The 9,608-nt window shown below is 38.0% G+C and overlaps 1 long non-coding RNA gene across 1 annotated transcript; it reads left to right on the top strand.

Moving 5' to 3' along the window:
- Positions 1-3,331: 3,331 nt before the first annotated feature.
- Positions 3,332-9,564, top strand: LOC118801526. The gene is made up of 3 exons (XR_005006543.1): positions 3,332-3,414; positions 6,661-6,723; positions 9,360-9,564. It is a non-coding gene; the product is annotated as an uncharacterized LOC118801526 (long non-coding RNA).
- The last annotated feature ends 44 nt before the right edge of the window (positions 9,565-9,608 follow it).

The following is a 9,608-nucleotide window of genomic DNA, read 5'->3' as shown; positions in this document are numbered from 1 at the left end:
AGAGCTAATTTAACAGTGAGCGGTTCTCGCATAATTTCTTCCTGCAGAGGTGAGTTTGTGTGGATAGTAGACTACTGCATGCAGCTTCTGAGGATTTCCACAGCGTTAGGGCAGAACCACTCCTACAATAGTCTTGAAGGCATCTACCTCAACAACAAAAGGCTCAAACAGGTCGGGATGCTTAATGACAGAGGCCGAGGAGAACACCTCCTTAAGCACATGAAAGGCATTATCAGCTTGGAGGGACCAAACTAGTTTTTTGGCTGCCCTGTTGAGAAGAGCAGTAAGGGGATCCTTTATGAAACACTGATTTCCAGCAGATTGAGCTGAAGATGGAGCAGTTGTTTGAGAACTTGACAAACGTGTTGAACGTGTGGGGTGAAGTCAAGGGTATAAATCAGAATGTCATCGATATAAACGCTAACAAATTGTCCAGTTGTATCTCTCAGGACATTGTTAATGAATGCTTAAAGATGGAAGGGGCATTAGAGCATACAAATGGCATTACCAAATATCCATAGTGCCCATAGTGACAAAGGCTTTTTCCAGTCATTGCACTCATTTATTCTAAACAAGTTGTAAGCATACCTAAGACCTAATTTACTGAAGATTTTGCCTCATCTTAGTTGTGCTAATGCTACAGGAATAAGTGGTAGAGAATATTTCTTGCTGATTTGATTAAGACTCCTATAGTCTATACAAGGGTGGAGTCCTCATCCATCTTTTTGAAGAAGAAAAAGCCTGAAGCTGCCAGGAAAGCAGACAGATGAATAAAACCTTGTGCTAATGCCTCTTAGATGTACTCCATGGCTAGTTCTTCTTCCTGAGTAAGGGGAAACACTCAAAATCTGGGGAGAGTGGACCCTTCTATTAGATCTATAGCACAGTCATAGGGACGATGAGGGGAAGCTTGGTAGCATTTTTCCGAATACCTCATGGAGGTCAAAATATTCTTTGAGGATGTTAACTTTTTTGTCTGTCTCAGGGCTTTCTGTGGAGGTGAAACAAACAGCTAGATGGTAATTGTAAACAATGCTCTAGATAGTGAGATGACCAGGACAATAGCTCTAGGTCAGACCATGAAATTAGTGGATTGTGCTTCTGTAGCCATGGCAACCTTAATATTACAGAAAAATCAAGAGTCAGAGTCCAAAACAAGAAAAGAGATGAGTTCTGTGTGTAGACCACTGGTATCTAGCTTAATGGGCTTGGTGACATGTGTGATAGATGTGGATTTCTCCATCTGAAGCCACAACTCTACTGGAATCTCCAGATGTTCCACAAGAATCTGGAGGTCATGGCATATTTGGGAATGGGAAATACTTTTTAGCGTTTAAATAGGCAAATGAACAGGCGAAACAAACTAGAAATCAGGTGATGAGGAACAGAGGATTAGTTGTAGGTGAACAGGAACAGTTCTGTGATTGGTTGTAGGTGAAACATGATCTCCTGAGGGTGTCTGGGAGGTTAAAAGGTGGTTGTGAGTGGAAGTGTCAGAGACTGCAGGGCTGAATGGAGGTCTGACACAATGCTGTTCAGTAAGTCAATCTTCACAGTGGTCTAATGTAACACAGATGTGTTTATTAATGGTATGTAATCAACTTATATGTTACTGAGTAAATAATATGATGATGATGTACAGAAGATACAGTAAATAAGACAAAGTCCACATTGAGAAAACTATCTGAATATTACCCAGTAAAGAGATAGATAAAGAGAGAGAGAGGACCAGAGGTCTGGTCTCTCCATAGAGTCTCCTTCTCCATGAACTTGTTCCACTCCCTCTGGCCCTCTATCCTCTCACCAAACTCAGAGCTCCTTCCCTATTTATCACTGACTAAACTGTTATTGTTTAAAATCTAGAGGTTGTTTAAAATCTAGAGATTGTTCTGACCAATAAAAGTGACCATAAGTTGGAAATATCTCCCACCTGAAACAGCACCACCAAGTCTGTGAAATACAGATGCTGATAAGAAGTGTCTGTTTGTGGTGGGGGTAGAGCAGCTCCTCAAAAAGACATGCTACAGACCTTTTTAACCTGCAGATGGTTCAGCATCTCCTGTTAAAGGAAATCAGAAGTGAAACAGGAAACTGCAGACATGAAGTGTGAAAACGGAAACACCATCAGTCTTTTTTCCATTTTGTAGATAGAAGAGAATCAGACAGAATAAATAACTCAAGTTCACCTCAGGTTCATAAACCCACTCTGTACTGTTTAAGCAGTCTGTCCAGCTACTGTGGAGCTTTTATTCTATTAGCTTTACTGAGATTATTATAATACAGGAAACAGGATTATCTGTATTTTTCTAGCACATTTCTAATGATCAAAGTCATGAATTTGAGGCCTCAAAAATTCCTGAGGTCTTAAATATGTAAAAATACAAAGATCTTATATTGCATTTAAACTGTATTTGTATTAAATTGCTACTGGTGTTATGAAGATCTTAATTTAAGTTTAATTCCTGTCAACTAATTATTTTACTGATGAAGTGCTTATAAATAACCACAAAGAATCAAGAGATAAAATAGATAACGTGATCGCTGTGCACTAATATTGTCTGGTAATATAAGCAGATCATATTCTGTGAAAATGGGGTTAGCCGTCAACCTTTTAATTAAAACTGTGAACATGTATTAAAATAATTTCTGCACATCAACAAATCTTCTGTGAACTTTAGTGCCTGTAAACACTCTTATTGCTCTATTATTGTAAAAAGGCATTTAAATAATAGTGAAAAGACCAGAATCTCCTTACGGAGATCTCTCTTCCTGATGCTGTCTATTTATCTGTCTCTCTCTCTCTCTCTCTATCTGGTTATCTAGCTATCTAGCTATCTTTCTGTTTGTCTGTATGTCTGTTGTCAAGGAGTTTCTTGCTGTTTTTCTCTGAACAAGATTAGAGAATATTTTCATATTTCATTATCTTTATGTTTAAAAGTTGTATGTTTGAGTGATATACAGCACTGTAAAGTGAACTTTAATCCTTTTCACTGATTTGCTGTGACGTTACACTGATAAGTCTTCAATCATGGCTCCTCATTTCAGCTCTTTTTAACCATTTATTGAGCTGAGAAATGTGACTGTCTGCTTTTAGAATAAAGAGATGAAGAGAAATATTCTTACTTCTGTGCTTCTGGTACAAGAACTGGTTAAGAACACAGCCTGATTTCCTGTATTTATCAGAGTATCTGAGGAGAAAGGAGATCTCATTAAGTAAACCTGTCCTCTGGTGTTTGAGTTACTGACAGTTTAATTGGGTACCTGTCATAGTCCAGGCTCCGCCCCCTCCTGGCTCCAGGCCCCGCCTTCTCAACCAGTCCTTATTAACTCTCTCTTCACTCACTCCTTGTGAAGTGTTTGGTGTTTTAGTTGAGCTCGTCTCTCTTGTGCATCCAGACTCCCTCATTCCTCACAGTAAGTAACTTTTTTGAGAAGTTCTTTCAAAGCATTTTCTTCTAGTTATGGATCTGAATGAAGAAACTAATGGAGAGTTTAGTTATTTTAGGTCAGTAGGCTCTTAAAGAAATGGTCCTTGCTGTAGATAAAGCGGCGCTCTGACACTGATAGGGTTTTCTTTTGATGGAGGTAGCTTTGATGTTGAGTTAACTTTTGTTAAACTCTCAGTGTTTCAATGTTATTGCAATGCAGAAGTGATTAAGAATCATCACATCAGATTAGAGCAGAGATTCAGTGCAGTTAACACTGATGCTTTAATGTTGATTTAACATGTACTTAATGACTATTTGCTATCTGGGTATCCATCTGCACTCCTTTCTTCACTCCTTTCTTCACTCTGTTCTTCACTCCGTTCTTAACTCAGTGGTGGTGATAGGAACCAGGGGTCGCCATGACGACAACATAAATATAGACATTTTATTTACTATCCAGAACCACCAGTGAACCTAAACCATGGATGGATTTTAAAATACATTCCAGGAGCAAAACCTTCTCAAGAGTGTTGCAGTAGGGTATACTAACACTACTGAGATGAATCTAACTGAGGTCTAGAATTTCTACTGGGTTTGATAGTGGCAACTTTTAGATGGCTAAACTATCCAAATTTGAGATGTTCTTATCTGGCAGAATTATATATGGGTTATAATTATTAGGGGGTTATATGGTTGTGTTATAATTAGTAGGGGGTTATATGGTCGTGTTATAATTATTAGGGGGTTATATGGTCATGTTATAATTAGTAGGGGGTTATATGGTCGTGTTATAATTATTAGGGGGTTATATGGTCATGTTATAATTAGTAGGGGGTTATATGGTCGTGTTATAATTAGTAGGGGGTTATATGGTCATGTTATAATTAGTAGGGGGTTATATGGTCGTGTTATAATTATTAGGGGGTTATATGGTCATGTTATAATTATTAGGGGGTTATATGGTCGTGTTATAATTATTAGGGGGTTATATGGTCGTGTTATAATTAGTAGGGGGTTATATGGTCATGTTATAATTAGTAGGGGGTTATATGGTCGTGTTATAATTATTAGCGGGTTATATGGTCATGTTATAATTATTAGGGGGTTATATGGTCGTGTTATAATTATGAGGGGTTTATATGGCTGTGTTATAATTATTAGGGGGTTATATGGTCGTGTTATAATTATGAGGGGTTTATATGGCTGTGTTATAATTATTAGGGGGTTATATGGTCGTGTTATAATTAGTAGGGGGTTATATGGTCATGTTATAATTATTAGGGGGTTATATGGTCGTGTTATAATTATGAGGGGTTTATATGGCTGTGTTATAATTAGTAGGGGGTTATATGGTCGTGTTATAATTATGAGGGGTTTATATGGCTGTTTTATAATTATTAGGGGGTTATATGGTCGTGTTATAATTAGTAGGGGGTTATATGGTCGTGTTATAATTAGTAGGGGGTTATATGGTCATATTGACTGAGGAATTTATTACAGACTGCAGAGGTTTAACAACACAGGAGTGGATCTGTTTGAGCAGTTTTGCAGGTACTGGGTCAAGAATGCATGTTGATGATTCGGATGAGCTAATCAGTGACTAATTCATTTGTTTGGACAGGACTGAAAGATAGCCACTGGACTTCACCCATCATGTTGTGATATTAGATCTATAGGCACATTTTGGATTTGTAGTCTAATATTTTCTATTTTATTATTGAAGAAACTGCTAAAATCATTTCTGCTGTGTGTTGTTTGAATATCGTCTTCAAACTGTTTAATGCTGCCAGTTAGACTGGATATAGTCGTGAACAGGATCTCAGGATTACTTTTGTTAGTCTTAATTAGTGATGAAAAATAGGATGTTTTGGCTACGAGCTTTTTGTTTTGGTCATTGTACCATGGTGAAGCTTTTCTCCTCTAACTTTTTTCATCTTAATCGGTGCCACGTTATCAAGAGATGACTGAAGTGTGGATTGCAGAATTTCAGTATTTCCTTCAAGATCATCGAAGCCCAATGGGGCAGGGATGATGGGTAAATCTGGTAAACTGTTTATAAGAGCATCCACAGTGGAGGCAGTGATAGAGGGATGGTACACAAACATTGTAGCCCAGAAGGACTTCATGCATAATTAAATAATGATCAGAAATGCTTTCATTCTGAGAGACAGTTAAGTCTTCTATCCTGATTCCCACTGATAGTACTAAATCTAAGGTATGGTTGCTGCGGTGTGTGGCCCCATCACATTTTAGTCCGGTCAGTCCTATGAGGTCAGTTCAGTGTGTAGCAGTGTTTGTTTACATGTGGCACTATTCATATATTGACTCCTTAATGACTTCGTAAAGAGATGGAATGAAATGGAGATATTCTGAAGAGAAATGTTTTTACCATATGATGTGACAGTGGTTCATTTTTATAATGAATAAATCCAGTTTAGACTGGAGCTCCTAATCTGGACCTGACTCAGACTACAGGACAGTGTAGTGACTCTTTATTGTAGTGACTCTTATCCATTTTAGATTTGTAGGCCTCATCTATGACTGTGTTTTTTGGCAGTTTGTGGATCAGATTTTGTCTGTTTGCTTCCCCTTCGTCTGACAGACTTTAATTAAAATCTGCATTTCCATCCCAGTGAGGTGTTCTAGTGTTCAATACTTTACAGTTTTACTAACGGGGACAGTAATTCTAGACGTCTCTGTCCCTCTAACAGACTTAAAGACTGGGGTTTAAAAGTAAAAGCTTTAAAATTAACCTAAACTAGACACTAACTTTGACAGCTATAGACATTGTATAGACATAATTTTTTAATTAATTAATTAATTTTAATTAATTACATTTTTTTGTAATTATTTTCAGCCTGAAGAACCAGGTTAAAGAGTTCTAGTAAGGTCCTGTGGAGGTCAGGAGAGTCGTTTTTCAACATCTCAGTCTTGGTGCTGTGAGGGCCACAATTTTTCTTTATTTTCAGGATGTGAAGTGTGTCTGCCAATCCTATAGGGGGCATTTCAAGATCTAGTGGGTTTTGATTGTGTTTGATAGCCAAAAAATTTCTAATTTATTTTGTATGTGTTTTTTACAGACAGTACAATCAGGCAGTACATTTGCTGTCTTCACAAGCACGGCTCTATCACTCTGCTTACTTCATTCACTCACACTGACAAATTTGCCAGAGAACAGTGAGTATTTTAAAAAATGAACGACAGTCTCTAACTCCTTCTCTTGTTCCTACAGTTGGATTGTCATGGCTGAGAACAATGGGAACGTACCAAACCCTAATCCTGGGCAGAATCCTGAGTGAGTAACTGAGCTCATGTTGAGCGTCTTTAATGCTGTATTGAATGTTCAGAGTGTTTCCTGAGCTGACCTGATCTGAGTTCAGGCTACACGCCTCATAAAGCAGAATCAGAATCTTTATTAGTCGAGTACCTCGTGAAGAAGGAATTTTTTGTGGTGCAGCTGTCAACATAAAACTAAATGTAAGTACAGAAAAATACTACATATAAACATAAAATAGGCAGTACAGAAATAATCTCCAAGTAAAAGGATGTGCAGTCCTTTGGGGGATACAAATACAAGTACTGGGGTACATATACAGTATGTACAGCTAAAGGAACTGAGCAGCAAATATGAATGTAAATGTAGACATACTTATTAAAAATGAATGTTGTAACAAGTTAAAGTGCATATGTACATGGACTACAATACAGGAGAGTAAGAGTGTCATGTGTGTACTGAGCAAGGAGGCTGGATGTACGTGCGAGCAGATTTTAATGAACAAAACAGACTGCTAGAAACATTTAACACAAAATAACAAACTACTACACTTATTAAAGAAACACTTTGAGTAAACCAAACATGATGCAGCCACACAACATCTAACGAAGTGAGGAGTGGACCAGACAAACAGTGACTGAAACAAATGGCTTTACCAAGTCCAGAATGAACGGGGAACACCTGGGAGAGGGAGGAGACAGACTACAGACGGCTGATGACCATAAAGGGAAGGTGGGGAAAGGGGCGGGGCATGGTGTATTAAATAATAAACTATAAACGTGACTGAGAGAAGCTCCAGTGTGGCGTGATTAACAGCTTTAAAAGATGAACTGGTGTATTAAATAATAAACCATAAACATAACTGAGAGAAGCTCCAGTGCAGCGTGTGACTCACAGTTTTACTGAAATGTGGACATACAGGCTGAAGTCTGAGCTGAGGAGAACTGAGTGAACATTCAGATTTCCAAAACTGAGAGAGTGGTACAAATCATTTTTCTCTCTAGAACGCTCTAGAACATGTATAAGGAGTTTCATCCCCACAATGACAAACACATCATCAACACCCCTAATTCTGTACTACTAATACAGACAGAGTCAAATCTCTTTCTTTTGTTCCTGTAGTTACAGTGGCCTGATCCATAACCTGATTGGGGACATAGAGGAGACCCTCACACAGAACCCTGACAATATTGGTTTATTAAAGTGAACACATGAACTGCCTCTTCAATGCTGTACTGAACATTCAGAGTGAATCCTGATCTGAGCTGAACTGAGTTGGACTCATAAAGGTTCAATGGTTCAGAACAGAGGAATCAAACTGGGTTCCTTCCAGACCACAGCTCTGCAGAGTTTAGTGTTCCTCCTTATTAAACACACCTGATTCACCTGATCAGCTCATTAACAAGTTCTTCATCAGCTGAATTCAGAGAGCTAGAAGATGGAGAACACTGATCTCTGCAGAGCTGAGAGCCTATAGGAACCCTGTTCTTCCGTCTTACTCATAAGGCTCTAGAATACATATAGTCCCCTACACAATAACTGGAACCACTTGTAAAGATGAGTTAAAAGGGTTAGAAAACATTCTGCTTAATCTTTAACTTAAAGACAAATTAAGAAATAATTATTTTTTGTTCCAAAATTACTGGCACCCCTAGAAATTCCTAGAAACAGGACTGACCACAAACCATGTTTTGTCTCTTCTGTTATATTCTCTGTATGCCAGTAACTGTATGTCAGATTCTGGTTCTGTCAAGCTGTATAAGTTTGCATATGATGCTACATTGTTAGGACTGGTCAAGTATTGAAGCTTGAAACTTAATCATTAATTTTCAGCTTGATGTGCAAAAATCTTACAGCTAGTGTTTGTTGTGTTCGTGTCACACAAATGTCCATCGCTTTTTTATAAAGCAGCGTCTCTGGACATAGTGTCAAGTCTTTTGGTCGCTCCCAAGTCAGTTCACTATGTACCAAATGCTATATAGAGAACAGCTCTAGTCATTCGTCAACATGAGAAAGATAAAAGAACACATAATTCAAATAAGATGAAAGTGTGTTGATCTTCATAAGGGAATGAATATTAAAAACTGCTTCTTGTCTGAACATGCCCATCTCTACAGTTAAGCAATAATTCAAAAGTTCCACTCAACTGGAACGGTGACAAACTCGCCTGAATGAGAACCCAAGTTTATTTTGTCCCCTCACTCAGTGAGAAAGTGAGAGAGGCAAAAAATCTCAAGGATTTACAAAAAAGTAGCATCTTGGAGTCACCAAGTCTCAAAACTACCATCAGACGCCACCTCCATGCCAACAGATTATCTGGAAGGCATGCCAGGAAAAAGCCTTTTCTGTCCTCTAATCTCAAACGTTAGAGCCTGGAGTTTATTAAACGCTGCTGGGACTGGAACCGGTTCTATGGACAGATGAAATGAAAATCGAGCTCTCTAGATCAGGACTAAGATCAGGACTGAAATCTGGATGAATGTTTTGCAGTGTGCGATCAGCATCAGATTACAGGTTTCTGACTGTGTGATGTTGATTAAGTTTAACTGTTGATTCTTTAGTAAATTCAAATTTTACACTTTATACTAAGAAATATCAAGTGTTTGAAAATATGAAAAATATTTCCTAATCTCTTTCTCTTATCCCTATAATTACAGTCAGCAGATTAATGCACTGATTTGCTTCATAGAACATATCCTCAAAGAGGACCTTGGTCTTTTGGAGAATCCTGCGTAAGTACACAGAGCATGGGCACAGCGTCTTTAATGTTGAATTAAATGTTCTGAGTAAATATCTTGAAAATGTACTGTTGATACATTACTTACATTAAGTAGATGTATTGTTGACAATGTATGTTGTATGAAGTAGCCTTAATATGTTACTTCCATTATGGAAAACCCAACCTT

Source organism: Colossoma macropomum, unplaced genomic scaffold, assembly GCF_904425465.1.
Source record: "Colossoma macropomum unplaced genomic scaffold, Colossoma_macropomum, whole genome shotgun sequence".
Classification (NCBI taxonomy): domain Eukaryota; kingdom Metazoa; phylum Chordata; class Actinopteri; order Characiformes; family Serrasalmidae; genus Colossoma; species Colossoma macropomum.
Note: the sequence above shows the minus strand (reverse complement) of the source record. Positions and strands in the feature narration are given on the sequence as shown.